The sequence below is a fragment of the Arvicanthis niloticus genome, chromosome 11 (genome assembly GCF_011762505.2).
Source record: "Arvicanthis niloticus isolate mArvNil1 chromosome 11, mArvNil1.pat.X, whole genome shotgun sequence".
NCBI lineage: Eukaryota > Metazoa > Chordata > Mammalia > Rodentia > Muridae > Arvicanthis > Arvicanthis niloticus.
The window spans coordinates 52,901,447-52,921,345 of NC_047668.1; the positions used below are offsets into that span (position 1 = coordinate 52,901,447).

A 19,899-nucleotide genomic window follows, 5' to 3' on the forward strand; every position below is an offset into this window, starting at 1 on the left:
CACATCTCAAGCTTTCCTACACTAAAACTTCATCCGATTTTATTTTTCCAGGAAACTCAGTTACTCTAACACCAACAGCCCATCTCCCTGCTGTCTTCATCCCTCTTCACTGACAGTTCTCCTGCTACCCTCAGTAGATTATTATTATTTATTATTTATCAGCCATGATACTGTACTGTGCTTCCTACAAGATATTAAAGGATACACAACCCCTGCACTGAGTTTACAGCCAATACAGCAGAGCTGTGGATCGGACATCACAGGAGGCCCCTGAGAGAAAGGATCTCTGGCAAAGTCCTCCCTCCTCTCTGGCAAAGACATGAGTGGAGCCTAGTAAAGCCTTCCCAGGACAGCCCGCCCAGATTGGCCCTAAGAACCAGCTACATCCCTCCCCTATTACCTACCCATCCACCCCACCTCCACCCCCAGTTTGAAATAGGCCCCAGGGTATTTTCCTGGATGGGGGCGAGGGGATAATGGGTGAAGAGGAATGAAGAAGGAACTCACTGACCGTAAACTTCAGACTTTAACCTTCAGACTTGCCTGAAAGATGGAGGGGAACAGAGCCACAAGCTTTTCCTCTGAACCTCAAAACAGGTGAAGGGGTCTGGGAATAAGAAACAGACGTGCAGAGTTAGCAACCCAAGGAAGACAGGCACAGAAAAGAAGTGTTCTGGAGAGATGAAAAAGCTCACACCCACACCGAGTAGCCACAGGTCTCCAGCCAAAGTTTCCTCTTAGTGTTCCAGTTAGGGTCTGCGTAGACAGCATGCATAGGAAGAAGGGAAGGCTTGGTCAGTGTGGACCTTGGGAGGGTTGGCTGCAGCTGGAGTGTCAAAGCAGGCAGACAGGCCTGTGTGCTCTGAGCAACCCTGGGAGGTCAGTGATAACAAGAAAGTTCGCATATGCTCAGGAGTCAGGGCAGATGCAAGAAGACAGGACTTGTGTGGCTCGCGGTGGTCTTTCGGAGATGTGGACATTTCCTACTCCTTCTCGAGGCTGGAGTGTCATAGTGAGGGCGGAAGCTGAAAGACGATTAGACTTTTCTTTCTCAAACTTTTCCACCAGTTTCCTCAGGTGTTGAGAGCAGAAGGGAAGCTCCCTTCAGTCCGGATCCTTCAAGCCTGGGCTCTTGGAATCCGGAGGCCATGGCCCAGCAGCCCGGCCACGCGCCGTGAGTCTACCCGGCGCGGCCACAGAGCCGGGCGAGCCGGGAGTCATCGCAGGGGGCGGGAGCGGCGGACCGACCGTGGACACACCCGCTGGCACTGAGCCTGGGGCCCGGCGCGCGGCAGCCGGGGATCCCTGGGGCCCCAGGAGCCAAGCGCTGAGCCGGGCCGGGGGCGCCCCGCCTCCCCCACCCTCCGCCCCCGCCTACTCGGGCGTCTGTGATTGGCTCCGCCCGCCCCTGGCTGCGCGCCGAAGCCCGCCTCCCTCGCAGCTAAAGCAGACGGTACCCGGAGAGGAGCGAGCCAGAAGGGAGCATGGTCCCCGCGCCGCGGCCGCGCCAACCCCCGCGCCGCCGCCGCCGTCGCCGCTGTCCCTGCCACCGCCGATCTAGCCGCAGCTCCAACCCCGGCGCCGGCTACTCAGCGCACGTCCGCAGCCCCAGCCATCGCCGAGCCTGAGCTCAGCCCCCGCCCGGAGCCCGAGCCCGGAGCCCGGAGCCAGCCCCAGCCCCGCGGCCGCCGCGGCTGCGGGGAGAGGGCGGGGGCGATGCTGCCGGAGCCGCCGCCGCTGCCGCCGCCTCGATGAGAGCCGCGCCGCACCGCGCATAGCCGCGCAGGCTGACAGGCAAAAGGACTGACTTCCCTCTCCCGGGCATCCTCCCTGGGCTGCCGGGAGGCGGCGGCGGCGGGGGAGGAGGAGGGAAAGGGGGAGAAGGCGGAGAGCAGGAACGCGAGGAGGTGGACCTGGATCCGTTTCTCCCGGCCAGGACGCGAGCGGCCCCAGCTACCGCTATCCGCCGGCGCCGTCCCTTATCCATCAACCCTCCTGCACCCATCCGCGACCCTGGGCTCTCTGCGCGTCGGGCCGGGGCCGGAGCGGCGCGGCCGCAGGTAAGAGCCGGGTCAGGTTGGGGCTCTTGGGATGGCGAGCGGGGCGGAGGGGAGGGGGTAAGGGTTCCCTGGGTCCTGTTAGCTTCTGGGCCAGGCAGGACTTGGGAGTGGGGCCCAGAGCCTGGAACGCTGGGCTCGGCTCTGGCGGTGGCGGCGACTGGAGCTGGAGCCTCCCGCGTCTGGGCTCGCAAGCCTGCAGAAGCCCTTGCGCCTGCGCTGCTCCGGGGATGAAAAAAAAGGGGGAAAAAAACTTCCTGCCCCCGGGTGTGTTATGCAGGGAATGCCTAGGGGAACTATCGCGGTGGTCGAAGGTGCTGGAAGCAAATATGACACCGGAGCCGGGTAGCGCTGGGCCGGGCCGAGCCGTGTGCGCCCCTCTCCTGGACACCTCCCCCTGCGCGGCCCAGGGCCCCAGCAGTGCGGGGAGACCCAGAAAGCACTGGAAAGCTGGTCCCCAGGGCGGCCGTGTGCCCTGCGGGTTGGGGAGGTGCGCGCCTGTGTACCAAGGGAGGCTAGATGACGGGTTCTGCCCCTCGCGTTCTCAGACCCAGCATTTGGGGACCGGGTTTCTTCACTGGATCCCAAGTAACTTTCGAGGTGGAAGAGCTTGAAAATCATCTTGAATGGAACCCACACAGACCGTGTTGTGACCTCCCCCTTCATTCCCTTGACACCTTGTGGTTTCCAGCGGGGGTTGGAGGTGGGAGGACAGCTTCAGGGATGCGAAGGGCGGGGAGGTAGTGGCGAGTGGGGAGGGGTTGTTTATGTGTGGGATAGTGGACCCGGAGACACGTAGGTGGGAGTGTGGCCGCGCGCCCAGACTGCCACGGGCGTTGCGGGCTGACCGCGGGCTCACGTCCGGGTCTCCGTGGCCTGGAGCTGGCCGAAAGCAGGAGGGTTATCTGCGGTCGCACGCTGGTGCCCTCGCCGGGCAGTGTCGGCCCCAGGCCCCAGGGGAGAGAGGCGTGCTCGCTCCAGCCCAGATCTCGGAACCCGCAGCCCAGTTTCGTTCCGAGGCTGCTCCTGGGGCAGGTTCGGTGTGCGTTGCCTGGGGAAGGTGGAGACGCACTGCCTGCCTGCGGCTGTTCTCAGAGGAGCGGGCGACTGCAAAGCGCGTCTTGGATGCCTGGGTCCGCCTGCTGAGAAGCCCATTCTCTCTCATCGCTGGCCTCTGGAACCGAAAGGCAGCAGCGGTCAGTTGACAGATCTCCCGCGGGTCCCCAGGGATGATGATGGGTGAGAAGCAGCCGGTGCTGCTACACGCGCGGCTCTGCGAAGCGTATCCTCTCTCCCTGTGGTGTTTGCGACGCGGCGCGCCCGGGGCGAATCGTGAACGCAGATATTTATGTAGCATTAGGCGAGACCTCTTCGCCGGAGGGACTAGACGTGGAGGACGCTGGGCTGCGGCTGCCGAGAAACTTCCACTCCTCAGTTCTGGGACATTCATGCTCCGCCACTGCAGGCTCCAGTCATCAGCTGAGCAACACTAGGATTTGGACTCCTCTTGCAGTGACAGATCTGTCCTGGTTGCAGCTGTATTTATCCTCATTTCATTCTCTTTAAAGCCATTTGTCTAGTCGCTACTGAGTTTCTCCCCTGTCGTGGTCTCACTGCTAACTCAGCCCGGGGAGGGAGGGCAGATTTAAGAAATTCTTTCCGTTCAGGATGAGTGATAGCACGTTTAATTAGCCCACCTCATTCTTGACTTTTTAAATTTAAATTAAGTGTAGGGGAAGGTGGGGAGAGCTAACTTTCTAATTATTTTTCACTGGGGGGGGGTGGTGTTTAACAATTGTATAGATTGTTCATACTGACACTTAGAGAAAAAACGTATGTGGTAAGCACAGGGTAATTTAAGAGTTCGTTGTCATGCATGCATTTGATAGTCTGCCTGTTCCTACATGTTTGGAGCAGTGGGCCACAGTGTCTATGTTCCCATATATTGTTCTGGGGTGCATTGGATTTACCCTATTGCTACAAGTCAGGAAATCACTAGCATGTGTGCCTTTAAACCCTATATGAATCTTATAATGTTTAACTTGGCTTATGGGCTGATGCATTTAGCCAATTTTAATAGCTCTTCTGCACAGGGATCTTACGAGTCCACAATTAAGAAAAACATTGTCTTTGGTCCAGTCTTCCCATTTCTACTATAGTTGTGGAAATGAGTAGCTCTCCAACTTTCATTTGTGAGCCACAATCCAAACGAAATACCTAAGAGTTTTAGTGAAATAAAATATCCTATGGTAGCCATGGAAACAAATAGATTAAGGGTTATTGGTTTCTTCTGTATGTGGTGGGGGTGGGGTCCTAATGTTGGGTCTTTTGAGTTATGTTTCTAATGAATGGTGGTCACACTCCAAATACTCAGTATGGGAGATAAGCTGTACCAGAATTCAGTTTTGTCAGGGGTTTATTAGAACAAAGACTACCGAGAAGCCCGGGAGAATGACTTGTGCTAACTGCAGCTCCTCACATCCAGAACGCAAATGCATAAAGCCATTTTTGTTTTGTGCTCTTTCAAGTAGATGAGAATTGAGTCTGTATTTTTTTTTTTTTAAGACTGGGAGATGTAGTTTGCTTGCAAGCTATTACTAAAGGAATCCTTAAGTCCAGCCCCTATTTTCTAGGAATAAAGATGTTAAAGTGTAGACATTGGTGTGGATGGAGTGTGTCACGGTTACTATCAAGACCTGTCAGTCTAAGTGAGGCAACTCATTAGTCTATTCAAATCTTGCCTATTTCAATATTCATACATTTCCATGGTGATCCATTCTGGTTTTGTTTACTTAATCAACCTTATAAATCTTTGGCATCTATTTCTGTTGTGCCATCTTTCCCCCCTTCCATTTATCATTGGATTTGGCTGCAGCTCCTTCTATTTGAAAGCATTTCTCTATCTCCCTTAACTAGTTTCTAAAAGTTTATGTGAGTCTCAGTAACACAGAGATAAAAGAGTTAATTCAGACAACACCATCAGAATCTCATTTGTTACGGCTGTGGTATGTGTGTGTGTGTGTGTGTGTGTGTGTGTGTGTGTGTGTGTGTGTGTTTGTGTGTGTTTCTTTTTCCTCCCACAGACTTACTATAAAGCCTTCTTATTTAATGGCCAGGAGATGTCAGTTTTAATCTAACAGAATTGACTAAAGTTCTTCCTGCCCACTTTTTCTCCTTTTCCTCCTTCCTCCTTTCCTCTCTTCCCATTCCCTCCCCGCCCCCTTTTGTGGCATTAGGATTCTTTTGTGTCGTTAGCTCTATCAGGCTTGAAGAGCCATCAAAGCTGTGTATTAGAGTCGGCTTGTCCGACTGTAAGATCTTTTCTCTTCAAGTAATGGATCGAGGCGGAAGGTTCCGGAATATCAGAGGATTTTTTTCCGAATATAACATATATTTAGCCGTAGCACAGCGTCGCTGGGATCACAGTAACATTGTAAGTCCTCAGAACAGGCCGTTTTACTTAACTGCAAGTGATGATTCTGCTCATCCACTTTCAACTTTGCTTTCTTAATGATGCAATCCCATGCTAATCGCAGCCCTGTATATTTCAGAAATATCAAGGCAAGCATTTGCACGCTACTGACTTATTAGGATCAGGCAAAGTAATTGGAACACTTAAGTTCAAAGTCAGAAGGAGAAATGGAATTATAGCCAACCTTATGATTCTATAATCAGCCAACTAAGCGCCTACTTGGGGGTAGGAGGAGGAAGAAACACAAGGAATAAGGAATCCAGCCTTTGACGGCTGTGGATGAAGCCAAATTGATGTAGTTGCAGTGTAAGGTGACTAGAGAAAGAGACATCCCTGAAACAGATATACCCCCAAAGACCTTTCTTAGTGTTAGGCACATCTCAACAGAAATGTTTAAAAACTCAGGAAATACTTCTACTTGATACAGAAGAGTCATTTTTATTACTCAAAAACATGTCTCAGATCCTCTCATAGTATTTGTAAACAATTAGGTAGTATGATCCCTGCAAAGTATTTCACATGCAATGACTTTTACCCTAGAAAATGGATATAATAATTTTGGTTAGTAATTTTGGAGAGGTATAGATTAGAATTCTTCACTAGAATCTAGGATCAAAAATGTTTGCGATCACAGCCATCCTAAAATCAAACTCTAAAGCACTTCCTCCAACAGCTGCCCACTTGCTCTCCTCAGGTCTGGGGTCAGAAAGGCAGACCCTACTGTCTTCAAGGAAACCATCTGAAGCCAGGAGAATTGAAGCTTCAAATTAGGAAGAGGCCAGTCGATCATCCGATAACAGCTGCAAAAGAGGTGCTAGTGAAATGAACTTCATTGTTCAGGGGCATTTCCACCTTGGATGAGAAGAGTTTTCTCCTGTGAGACAGAGTAGCTTTCTGAAATTCAGATGGTCCCGAGACTCCATGCTGCAGCTTCACAGATGACTCGGATGCCTAAGCAGAACCCTGGAGCATGAGCACGGCAGGGCATCTGGGTTAGGTGAAAAAGACAAAGCTGCAGACATTAAAGGCTACTACTGGCCCTACAGGTGTCTCTTTTTAGCATGCGTGTTATGAAGTACTGTCAACATTTAAACCACTGACCAATTTGAGATAAGTAAATATACACACATACACATATATAGAGAGACATGTATTTGTCTTTATACACACACAAATATACTCTGCCTTTTAAAAAATACAGTTTAAAACATTAACAGAATGTACCGTCTTCGCCATTTTTATGTGAACACTGTAGTGGTATTCCTACTTACATTATTGAGCAATGGGTCTTGGAAACTTACTCATCTCGTCGTGTGGAAATCTGAAATGCCAATGTTTATTCTCTCCCTCTGCTGGGCAGCCACCATTCTATTTTGTGTTACAATAAACTTGACCGTTTTAGATGCCACATGTAAATGAAATAAAACATTTATCATTTCAGAATTAGCTCATTTTATTTAGCATCACACAGTCACGTTTCCATCCGTGCAGTTTCATATTGTCAGAATTTCCTTCCCTTTGAAGACGGGTTAATATTCCATCGAGTGTATGTATATTTTGTTTGTTCATCTGCTGGCGACTGCACGGGTCGTTTCCACCTCTTGGCTACTGTGAGTAATGCTGCAGTGTATTTGATTGTGTAGATATCATTTGAAATGAGGGTTTCCATACTTTGACAGCATATACCCGGAAATAAGATCACTGCATTCTGACACTTTGGCACTAACAAATGTAGATCTCTCATTTTAAGAATTTGGTAGGAATGCAGTCAGTTGAACAATGTCAAATATCGAATGCAGTATATATCACTGACATTTGTCTTGATGTGTGCATTTTGTCGAAAGCGTCTCCAGTTTCCCATGCTTTGCTTTGGAGGTTTCACTGAATTTTGGTGATTGTACAGAATGGGTGACTGCAAAATGGGTGGCTACGAGGGCTTCCTGTAGAAGTTAGAGTCCAGTCTCTGTGTAACATTGGGAAGAACCTTCATTTCACAAGGCCTCTGCTTATAAAAATGGAGAACATGGTAGCTGTCTGGGGCTAGAAGAAGGGACCCCCTCGCCCATTGGTCTGATGAGATGGCTTAGTGAAATACTTCTCAACAGGGGTCACATATCAGATATTTACATTACAATGAATAATATTAGCAAAATTTCAGTCATGAAGTGGCAATGAAAATAATTTTATGATTTGGGGTCACCACAACATGAGGAACAGTATTAAAGGGTTGCAGCACTAGGAAGGTTGAGAAACGCTGACTTAGTGAGTAAGGACACTTGCCGCCAAGTCTGACAACCTGAGTTAGATCCTCGGAATCCGCTGGTGGAAAGAGAGTTCCAAATCCGGCTGCGATGTGCCACGTGCATACACAATTAATATTTTAAAAAAGGCTCACATACACATAAAGCAAGTTAGCTTAAAATATTCTTTTGCAAAATGAAGAGGGAACCCTGCTAAAACATGGCCCACACAGAAATGCCCCACATAGCAGATCGCTGCAGCATGAGAGATGACAGCAAGTCATGGGGCTGATTGAGGTGGGTCCCCGAGCCCTCCAGTGTTAATCTTAAGTATTTTAACGATAAGTCAGGGTGTGTCTATGCTGCAGTGTGTGAGCCTCATATGATAATATGAATTCTGAAATGCATAAGATGATTTGCATCACAATTCCAATGGTTCAAAATACTTTTCATGGATTTGATGTATGAACTTTTAATTCCATTTTTAGCATCATAATTTTAGCATTGTCGTGGATTTCAGAGGTCAGCTAATCTACCTATTATTCAATCAGCAAACCTTTCTCAAACCCCAATAATAAAATAATAATAGCTTCCAGTTATAGCTGCCCACAATATTTTAGTTCTTTACATATATTATCTCTAATCCTCATATCAACACCACGAAGTAGGGATTATCCACACTTGACAAATGATGAAGAAGCTCGGAGGTAATCAACTGGCCTGTACTCACAAGCCTAGACATCTCATACTGCTGAGTTCGAACACAGAACCCTCAGCTACTAATTCTTGTGTGTGTGTGTGTGTGTGTGTGTGTATGTATGTGTGTGTGTACATGCATGTGCATGCATGAGCTACTAAGCTGGCTTATCTGGTGCTGAGGATGAAACCCAGGGCTTCATGCAAGGTAAACTTGTCTTAATTAGACCACATCCCCAGCCCTGTGTGCGTTTCTGATGGTATACACACAGGCTGTGTACTTGTCCTTGTTTCTGTTGCCTTTCCTGTATGGGGAGGTACCTCATTGTGTATGGCAGTTCACTTACTTTTCCCTCCTTTTGACACAATGTCTTCACTATGTGACCCTGACTAGCATAGAACTATCTATGAAGACCAGGCTGGTCTTGAACTCACAGAGTTCCTCCTCTCACCTCTGTCTCACGAGTACTGGGATTAAAGGCATGGGCTACCATGCCCCACTCTTGCTAATTAATATTTTATGTAAAATAATAACATTAGAAGGAATGTGAGTTTAAGACTGTTAATGTGGTCTTGCCAACATTCGTTGTCAGGCTTCTTCTTCGGATCGGTCTACCTGTTTCCATTTAACTCCTGGAAGACTAATGAGAACAACTTTCATATGCTTGAATGGGACCTGTTTCCATCATGAATCTGCGCAGAAAAAAAAATAGTTACAAAGAAAAATAAATAAAGAGTTAAAGATATACTTAGACCTTCTAAAGGCTAACTGGACTTAACTTTTTTTTTTTTTTTTTTTTTTTTTTTTGGCATGTCAGGATCATCTTGTACAGTGTCTGGCATTAAATTCCTCTATGAAAATGTTCGTCTGTGTGCATTTCCACCCAGAGAAGGAAGGTATCGGGTGATAAACATCAAAGCCTACATTTCAGATTTTCTTTTCACTCAGTGACTGTGTAGTTACACGTTCGGAGTTTGTCATTGTGTGGAATTTTAGATGCTATATTTGGGGGCTATATCTATTAAATATGCTTGTTGATGAATTCTAAGTCATCTAAATGGAATCTTGGAGGATTTATGACTTGAGACTTTGAAGACTAATTTTCTCTTGGAACTGCATCATTCCAGTGATAACTGGATCTATGTGGGACTTTGGAGAGCACACACAGAGTCTAGTCTTTCATATTGGGCTCACTTACAAAGTGTCTTCCCTGTGCAGATTTTTATAATTTGCGATGTTTCAAAACCAGTATTGTTTTAAAGAAAAATAAAACCGCTACAAATCACAGAGAGAGTGATGGGAGGCGGGGAGCACTGCATCTGCCATCGGTGTCTGTCCTGCTTTTTACTCTTCGCATTCGTCATCTTCTGTGAGACAGGAAAGGGTGTGAACAGAGTCTCCAGCACACACCGCAGAATTGTCTCTATTTCCTCTTTTAAAGCTTCCACCTCAGGGGCATGCAGGCAGACTGGAAGAGAGGCATTCATTCCAGACCTGAGAAAGCCATAATATAGGCAGTGCTAAGCAAGGGTGGCCACTGCAAGAGCTGTCCATCTCTGAGCTGGCAGGCCACTCCTATATGCCTTTCCAGTAGTCACCATGCCACCTGTGCATTCCTCCCTTCTCTGCATGTAGAACAGTGGTTTTCAACCTTCCGGATGCTGTAACCCTTTAATACCCCTCAACCATGAAGTTATTTTTGTTGATACTGAATAACTGTAATGTTACTACTGTTATGAATTGTAATGTAAATATCTGATATCTGATAGGTGATCCCTGTGAAAGGATCATCTAACCCCCAAAGGGGTCACGACCCACAGGTTGAGAACGACTGTTATAGCTGGCGCCTCTTTATTCTTAAGGCGTCCAAGTTTGAAAAGAAGGCTGAGGAGATCACACAGCAGGGTGCTGTGGATGTTTTTGAAAACCAAAAGCTAGTCACAGGCTTTGGATGAATCAAAGACTTAACAGCTTCTTTTTTGGTCATTTAGTAACATTGACAAGTAAGTGCCCAGGAATCTTGAAGCTTGGCATTGAGAAAAATGATACAATGTTACCTTTCTCTTTCACTTTCTGTGTTCACTTCCAGCCAGAGACACTTGCTTCTGAATCACAATTGCTAGTAAACCACTGAGAGAATTCTTACTGGTACATGTTTGGTACCTTGAAGGTAGATACAGTTCCTATTTGCAGAGAGTCACCAAGAGTGAATCCTCCTTGTCCTGTGGTACCTCATCCTGTTGCTCACCTGTGGTGTGTGTGGTGTCCTTCCCATTTTGTACATGAACTAGAAAGGCAGACATGTGACCACGGTCAGATCTAGTATGGAAGATAGGTATGAGCTATCCAGGCCTGTAGTCTACACAATTGCTTGCCTATAGAGAAAGGAGAAGGGCAGTGTGCCTTCTATAAGGACTATAAATGACCTATTGTATAACAAAAGTCCTCCTATGTTTAACCACATTGCCTGCTAATTACTACAGGTAATATCATAAGTTGCAGTTCAGTTAATTTTCTCTTCAAGTATGACATAAACTCAAAAAAACAGAGACCTACTATGTAAATTCAAATACTATCACACATAAACTTATTACCATTATCTTTAAATTTGAGAAAAAGTTTGAGTACAAGGTTACATCTGATGCTTAGGTCCCCCTGGTGCCTATTCTTTGAAGCCAGAGGCCCCTGGCATGCTCACTTGAATATATGAAAATTGAAGATTTTAGGATTAATAAATTCTTATTTGCAAAGTACTTAGTAGCAGCATATACCAAATATTGGAAATAAGATGTTGTTTCTGGATAGATAGAGTTTGTGGTCCTAAAGGGACAAAGGGTGCTTTTGTCATTAGATTTAGGTTTGGCCTGGCATGGCTTGATGTTTATTGGTCAGCTACACTGTAGAATCTTTGATCTACTTGGAAATGGAGATTCAGTGTTGCTCTGACCCCTGGAGTCCATTCTTGTACCATGCAAGTACAAGGACCTGAGTTCTGATCCATAGTCCTCATGTCAAAAGCTGGGTCTTGCCATATGTTCCCCAGTGCTGGAGAAGGGGTGGAGTGAGGACAGGAGGCTTCTTCAGCTTCTAGCTGCTAATTTAGCTGAAGACGATACACTCCGGGATTGTCGAGAGACCCTGTCTTCAGAGAGAAGACAGAAATGAATAAAGGATGATACCTACATCCCCCCACCCTGATACACTCAGTGAACACATGGAACTCAGTGCACATAGAAACACAGTGCACACATGCACACACACATGATTAAAGAGACCAGAAAGATGGCACATTAAGTAAGAGTACCAGCCATTCTTCCAGAGAACACAGGTTTGATTCTCAGCATTCACATAATGTCTCACAAGTGTCTCTAACTCCAGTCCCAGGGCATGCAGTTCCTTCTTCTGGCCTCTGAGGGCACCTGACATATATAAGGTCCACAGGTACGGAGTCAGAAAAATGCCCTTACACACAAAATGAATACATTCTGTAAATAAAAATTAAAAATTTAAAAATCCCCCACACCTGGTTATCACTGATAGAGATATAGAGCAACATAGAAACCTAAATATAGTTGTTTGGTTAGAGCATGGGCAAGATTTTTAGACCACTTGGAACATGGAATCCCTTATGATTGAAGCCAGGTTTTCCACCACGGGGGGTAACAACAGGTGGGCTGACTTCCGCCTAGTCCACTAGTGCCCAATTTAGCAGGGGCAGCTGCCTCCTGTCCTCTGCCTAACACATGACTACCATTCCTGGTAACTGCAAGGAGGACGTGTGCCCTGCCTTCCTGTGCATGCTCGGTAGTCTCTCTAATGTGACCCTGAGGCTCCTAGCTCAGGCACCTTGTACTGTACCCACCCACTTCCACATTGAAGCCATTTCATTAAAACACCTTGTCTTGAACTGGTGGCGTAAAGGAGGATTACTTTGTCATTGTATTTGCGTCTTGGAGTGATAGACAGAAATTACTCGGACCTTACTCAGAGAGCCTGAATCAGTTTTCTGAGCAAAACGCAAGGGCCACGGAGTTTGGGAGGTACAAGGGCCACATTTAGAAACTGGGCTCGTTAGACCAGGAAGCCTCGTGCAGTGGCATAGCTAGCCCATTCTTTTAGTGAAGAGCTTTCTGTGAGTGGAATGCTATAATCTATTTGGTTCATGCTGTTCCAACCAGCTTTAATCATCAAAACTGGAAAAATATTCCAACTGCGAAAGGAGCACAGCTCTTGCCGAAGCCTCGATGTGCCTGCCACAGGGACACGCCAGAGCTCTCAATCCTCCAGTGCACGCAGCATCCTATCGAAAAAGAGTGTGTGGATCAGTTCATGTGGTGTGAGGCAGCTGGCTTTTTCCACAGTGAAATGGCACAAAGGTTTAACAGCTCCTCTTCCCCCCCAGAGGAGAAAAATGGTTTTCCTGGAAACCATGTTTGAAGAAGTCACATTTTGCTCTATACAATCTTCATCTCTCTCGTGACAGGGAGGGAGATTTCCTCACCAGCCCCAGGTGTCTGGCTAGGTCTGCTCTGGCAGCCCCAGTGTCAGATGGTACAGTAGACAGAGCTCCCAGGAGAGAAGAGATTTGGCTGTGAGGCTGGTAGGCACTGTGGACGAGGGCACAGAAAAGAAGGAAGAAGGCAGACCAGTATACCCAAAGCAGCCCTTGCCGCTGTCTGGCTGACATAAAGATGCATCATCTCCATGCTGGCTGTGAGCTGTGTCCTCAGGCAAGGTTTTGCAGCCCTGGGTTCTAGCTGAGGGAGGTGATGAGCTTCTTGTCTTTTGACTGCTGCTCCTGACAAACTCTCCTTCCAATGCATGAGAGACCATGGTGGGCTCTCCTTACAATCCATGAAGGGGGGGGGGGGGTGGTGACGACAGGGCATTCCAGAGCCCTGGCCCTGATCTGCTTCTCACCTAAGAATTTACAATTGCAATTCAATATAGCAGAAACCACACAAAAAAGGCTGACTTTAGGAATCCCAGGGGAGGCTCCGGAGGTGGGTGGCATTCACTGAACTTCGAAGTCCCAATTCAAGGGCTTGACATTGTTCATATTCTTGGTTTGCCTCCCAGAATGTCTGGTCTCCAGACACTTTCTTTTTCCTTTTACTATCTAGAAGAGGCACCTGGGCCACTTGACTCTCCCTGGTCCTAAGAAAAAGGAAAAGCAGTTTACCACCTGGTGCTTGTTTCTGTGCTAGATGTGACCCATGGGATCAAGAACAGGGTAAGAAGGAATAGGGACAGAAAATTATTGTCTAGAGACTGAGCATGGGACAGGAGGGAGGATTCTGTCCTCATGACTTCCTGGTAACAATGAAACATTTTTTCAACTCAACAACAATATGATTAAAGGATGAACTAAGGATTTGACTGCACATTTCTCCAGAGAAGATAGGTCAGTATCCACTAAGCGCACAAAAATATCCAACATTGCAATGATGAGGGAAATTCATGTCAGAAACACAGGGAGATGTCACTTGATGCACATTAGGCTAACTGTTATCAAACAAACAAAACTGGAACAAGTGTAGGGAAGAATGTGGAGAAACTGCAAGCCTTGTGCACTGCTGGTACGAATGCATAATGGGCAGCCACTGTGGAAAACACAGTGGTTCCTCAAAAAAAGGTAAACATAGAATCACCATGTGATGTAGCACTTGCACTTCTGAGCAGCATGTACCACAAAGAAGTGAAAACTGAAACTGAACGGTGGTCCTGTACACCAGTGTGGCTCACAGCATAAGTAGCCATGATCCCCAAAGGTAGCAGTAGACAAGCCCATCAGTAGATGTTGTACCAGCATAGAGAGGAATAGCATCCAGGATATAGTACCTGCAAAGAGAGAAATAGCATCCAGGATGCAGTACCTGGATAGAGATGAATAGCATCTAGGATGTAGTACCTGCATAGTGAGTGAGGAATAGCATTCAGGATGCAGTACCTGCATAGTGAGGAATAGCATTCAGGATGCAGTACCTGCATGGTAAGGGATAGCTTCCAGGATGCAGTACCTGCATGGTGAAGAATAGCATCCAGGATGCAGTACCAGCATAGAGAAGAATAGCATCCAAGATGCAGTACCTGCATAGTGAGGAATAGCATTCAGGATGCAGTACCTGCATGGTGAGGAATAGCATCTGGCCTTGGGAAGGAAGGGAATCATGTGTGAAATGTAGGGGCATTATGATAAGTGGAATGCACCAGTCACCAAAGGGCAAGTGCTGTGTGTGTCCACTTACGTGAGGTACGTAAATTGCCATATGCACAGGAAGAGAGACAGAATGGTGGCAGCCAGGAAGCTACTATCTGATGGATTTACTCCATTTGGAGAACTGAATGTTCTGTGTAGAGGGCTGGTAGTAACCCTTACCCAGCAAAGAGACTATACAGAAGGTCACAGAACTGTACATTGAAAGATAGCTGAAAAGCTAGATTATTTTTATTGTGATGAAAACAGGCTTCTAAATATTCTCAACTGCTTGGTTTATAATTTTTATTTTTTAATTTTATGGGTGTTTCGTCTGCATGTGTACTGTGCACCACCTGCATGCAGTGCTCAAGGAGGCCAGAAGAGGGCCTTTGTCCCTCTGGGACTGGAATGTACATATAGTGATGAGCTTGGCTGGAAGTCAATCCCAAGTTCTCTGGAAGAGCAGCCACTGCTTCTAACCATTGAACTCTCCCCCCAGCTCACCCCCCCCAGATTAATACCTTAATTGCATTATTTTCAGAATTCATAAATTCAAGAGTTCAAGAACGTTTATATGTATACCCCATCCCAATCCCATGCTGGACATGTATTTATTTGATTTATTTTGTAACAGTTGAGGCAATATAATGAAATTCATAGATCTGGATGTTCATTACACCGAGTTTCAATAATTGCAAGTGCCTACATGATCATCATTCAAAACAATGAAAGATTCTCACTACTCCACAAGTTCTTTTGTGACCTCGCCAATCAATCTTTCTTCCTGGCCCAAACACTTCTGTACTTGACTTATCGGACTGCCTGCACAGTCAGCTAAAGGCATTTTGTTGCTATTTCTCTCTAGAAGGATAGCAACCAGAGGGCTAGACACTTGTGTTGTTGCTGGGCAGACGTCACCTCACAGGAAGCTACTAAAGCACACTCGGGAGGCTACCTAGTGACCACGCTGGAGATAAGGACTTAGTGGGTAGCCTCCATGTTGATCTCCCTGAACTGTAATAGTCTGATATACCCATTTATCCCTAGATAATTCTGACTGTTACCCACAAAACCAACCAGACAGACACTCGTGTCCGCTAGGTAGCCAGTTTCCGGCTCAGCATCTTGTTTTATGGCTTGAATCCTTGGGCCTGGTTGATACATTCCTTAGCGTTGTTGATGCCTTTAGTCTGGGAATGAAGCACAGAGCCCAGATCTGTAAGCCTAGGCCTGGATACAGGGTACCCATGGCAGGAAAAAAAAAAAAAAAAAAAAAAAACAAAAAAAACACCCACTTTTTTAAGAGATTTGCTTTCTTGGAGCAAATTGACCTCTGGCTAGCTCACTAAAGTAACTCAGTTCCACCTCACCTGCCCTCCCCTGCTCTCCCCCTTTTCTGCTATCCTGTTAGCCTGTTCAAGTCCTGCTCACCCTTCTAGGCTGGTGACTCTGATACAGGTGGCTGCTTCCCTGCTGGAAGCCTTCTGCTGGCTGGCTTGCCTTCTGCTCCTGGGGTAAAATGGTGACCTCATCTTTTGTGTATATTCCTTTGTTGTTTTTCTCTAAAGATCTAGGCCAATGCTTGTGTATTATAGTTTGGACACACAAGGCATAGAAAAGGCTGTCACTCTAAGATGGGCTAGGTAGAGCCAGAACCAGTCCCACCAAGCTAGCTCACACAAGAGCCAGGAACGGCCAGGCCTTATCTCCTGACTTCTCGGCAGTGCTTCCAGCTGTCCTGGGTGGAAAAGTGCAAACCCAGTAGAATCTCCTCTCTGACCATGTAAGCTGTTGTCACATGCTAGTAAAGGTGATTTCATAAAATGTGTGACTTGATAAGGGGTCCCTTCAGCAGGGTGCAAAATGACTCTGCATCCAAATCAGACCCAGGAAAGATAATCATTGGTCCATTTTTCCACAGGCTGGCTAACCTCAGGTTGGGAAGTCCTTGGAGTCCCTTGTAAAAGTCTAGCCTGTGTTTGTCTGTGTCCCCATCTGGTCTCTATCTTGAGATATGTCTCTCTCGAATCCACCAATACACCATTCTGCCTGATCATGGATCATAAAGCCTGGCTTATCATGGGAAGAACTTGTTCTTTTTCAGGAATTGGGGTACAGAGGTGAGGTTTTAAAAAGTAGCAGGATGAGGGGGGATGGGATAGGGGGTTCCTGGGTGGTGGGGGGAATGGGGTAAGGGGATAAAATCTGAAATGTAAATATAATATCCAATAAAAAAAAGAAAAAGTAGCATGAAATTTTTTCTCTAGGAGTCCTAAGAAAAACAGAAAGCGCTTCCTTGAAAATTGAGAATGAAGTTTCTAACGTGACTTTATCATATGTTTGGCCGAAAGAATAGTTTTTTAATTATGATGGAAACTTGGTTAATTAAAAGAAATCAGAAACATAATTACCTGTATACTGTGATGAAACTAAAGCACATACACCAAAAAAGCCTGAAAATACAATGTAATGCTAATACCAACTATCTCCCCATTTAAAAAACTTCCAGTTATTAAGATAGTCCTCATATTTTTTTATACTGAAGGGAAAACTTACCCAACCCTGGAATGAATTGTTGCCAGAAGAGTGAGGAAAATATTGCCACTTCTTTGTCCCTAGAGAGATCAATAAGTGGCTGTGCCCACATTAACACTAACAGAAACCGGGAAATACCAGCTCATAGTATAAGAGAAAAATTTAAACAGCCAGTTTTTTTTTTTTTTAAGGGAGGACCAATCAGCTTCATATAATCTACTGCAAAGAATATGTTCATCACAGCTATCATAGACTTCCCTTAAAAACTAAACCTCCAGATGTTTTTCCATTTTCGGGCTCTTAATAAGAGTCAGGTTTGTGGACTCTCTTAACTGTAGCTAAACAAGCTTCAAATCTGAGGCACCTGACTCTCACAACCATGGCGGTGTTCTCAAATAACTGTGCCCCCGAAGTGGTCACAGCGACCTGTAAATAATAGCCAGCACAAAAAGGTTGCAGTTAACCAGGTGTTGGATTGCAGAGTCTGCAATTTAATAGTCATAATGAAAATAGCAATACAGCAAAATGGGGTGAGGAAGTAAAAAGAAGAAGGAAGAACCCCCCCTCTTTGTATGTTTGTTTGGTATGTGTGTGCGTGTATGTGTGAACGTGTGCCTGTGTTTGTGTATATGTATGTGTGTGTCAAAGATGGTGAAAGGGAAGAATTGTCTCGATGTTTTCCTTCCTGTGGCTTATAAAAAAGATTTGTAAAAAAAAGGTCTCTCTCTCTCTCTGTCTCTCTCTCTCTCTCTCTCTCTCTCTGTGTGTGTGTGTGTGTGTGTGTGTGAATTGTCTCAATGTTTTTCTTCTTGTGGCTCCTCATAAAAAGGATGGTTTTGTGTGTGTGTCTGTGTGTGTCTGTGTGTCTGTCTGTCTGTCTGTCTGTCCATGTGCAGAAGTGTGGGACTGGCCAGCCGAGCTGGGGTAGGTATAGGCAAAGCCCTACCTAGAATCAGGAGGCTGCATCCTTTCTTGGGAGCATCCTTGGTGCCTTTGACAAACTGCTTCTCTGCAGCAATGGCTCCATGATAGTCTCCTTGGCAGTCTGCCAGAGGCTGTGAGCGCACCGAGAATTGTGTTTTAATAGAAGGCTTTACCTCTGATACAGATTTAAAATGAGGAAGAAACTTTCTGTTCCTCCGCCGGAGCAAAATGCATTTTGCTTCTTGTGAAATGCAGGTGATTACAAGCTCATCTTACATAATTTTATTATTTTCAATTGCTGCCTGTCAATCTCAGGTGATGGGTTCCTGGGAGCAGAAAGGAGGCAGATTCTGGGCGATGATTAGAGGGAGAAAAAAAAGTCACCCAGTCATTATCAAATTGCACAGAAGTTTAGAAAAGAGAATAATTATCTTTGTGACGACGCAGATCAGCAGAACTTGCTAAGTTAGACACGGCAGACATGAACTGAGGATCATTTAATAGCTTCTTGCAAAATGTATTTGCACTTCAACAAAGGGTTGGTATTTGAGAATTAAAAAAAATAATAATAATACATGTTCAAACCAAATGATGAAATTCTCTTGAACGACCAGATTTTTTTTTTTTTCAGAAATCTGTGACACTGTCGAGGTGGTCCACTGTCACGCCCACAAGAGGGCATTTTCTCATCAACTACTGTAAAAGAGATTTGTTTTCAAAGAGAAGCAGAGTCTGGGGTGAGGCGAGTGTTAATCAGAGAGAGAAGGGGGCTGGAGGGAGGCATGTGTCGGCCTCCGCTTACCGTGTCTTGCTGTGTGCAAGCCAGTGCTACCAGCCAGACATGCTCTCTGTTATATATTCACTCCTTCTCAAATGCCTTAGTCCTACAGAAACTGGGATCTGAAGGAATCCTTTACAAGAGTTATCTCTAGCCCAAAATCCCAGGGGCTCCTCCATAGCTAAACCCATCAGTGTGTTTACCACCGAATTTGACTCTCTACTATTTTAAGATTCTGGTCAAAGACTATCAGTCCTGTGAGCCTTCACCCTCTCCAGCTTCCAGTTCCTTCTCTATTTATTTAACACATATTTATCAAGTATCTACCCCACGTCAATATTAAGCCCAAATAAACTTATCTGCATGGAACGTATGCTTTCCATAGGGAGACTTGACATTAAAAAGAAAGAAAAATAAATAGATACCAATCAGAGTGCAATTTAGATGATTGTAAATGTTACAAGAAAATATAATTGGCAAAAGAAAAATAATAAGGCGTATTGTATTGAGGAGATAGGGATGCATCTTTGATGAATAACTAATATTCCAGTTCTGTTTAATTGGCACTAATATTTGCTTGCAAAGGTAATAAATTATTTTAAACTCCTTTCCATTAAAAAAAAAGTTAGCCTTAATATTTATTCTTTTATGAAACCGGAAACATGGAAAATAATAGAAGCAACGTGATTGCAAGGTATCAGTTTGATAAATAATGCTAAAAATTTCCCCTCTATACCTTATTATTTAAAAATCACAGTGTGTATTTATCACCAAGGCCCAGAGTTTAAGTAATTTTAGTGTTTTTAAAAATTCACTGTATTGCCTGGAATTTTCTCATCTTTCAGTTTTGTTTGTGGTTTCATCCTGGATAGGCAGGCTGTGATCAGCAGCCAACGTTCAGGTCCACAGCTTCTGCTCATGATATCATCTCTGCCGTCCCCTACCATGAGGACCAGACCACACTCAGCAATGGCATTCTGTGGGCGCCAGTTCTGCC

The 19,899-nt window shown here is 45.7% G+C and overlaps 1 protein-coding gene and 1 long non-coding RNA gene across 4 annotated transcripts in view; one reads left to right on the plus strand and one right to left on the minus strand.

Moving 5' to 3' along the window:
• LOC117717150 (uncharacterized) overlaps positions 1-1,350 on the minus strand; it is a 41,073-nt gene extending 39,723 nt beyond the window's left edge. For 2 of the 3 annotated variants that reach the window (XR_013113215.1, XR_004607866.2), the window contains exons 1-2: positions 702-1,350; positions 512-607 (exon numbers count right to left, since the gene is read on the minus strand). This is a non-coding gene — a long non-coding RNA (uncharacterized LOC117717150). The remainder of the gene's footprint in view (positions 1-511; positions 608-701) is intronic. The other variant, XR_013113216.1, reaches the window with a different exon arrangement.
• Positions 1,351-1,784: 434 nt separating this feature from the next.
• Klhl29 (kelch like family member 29) overlaps positions 1,785-19,899 on the plus strand; it is a 294,522-nt gene continuing 276,407 nt past the window's right edge. The window contains exon 1 of the mRNA XM_034514405.2: positions 1,785-2,060. The gene's annotated coding sequence lies outside the window, so the exon portion shown is untranslated. The remainder of the gene's footprint in view (positions 2,061-19,899) is intronic.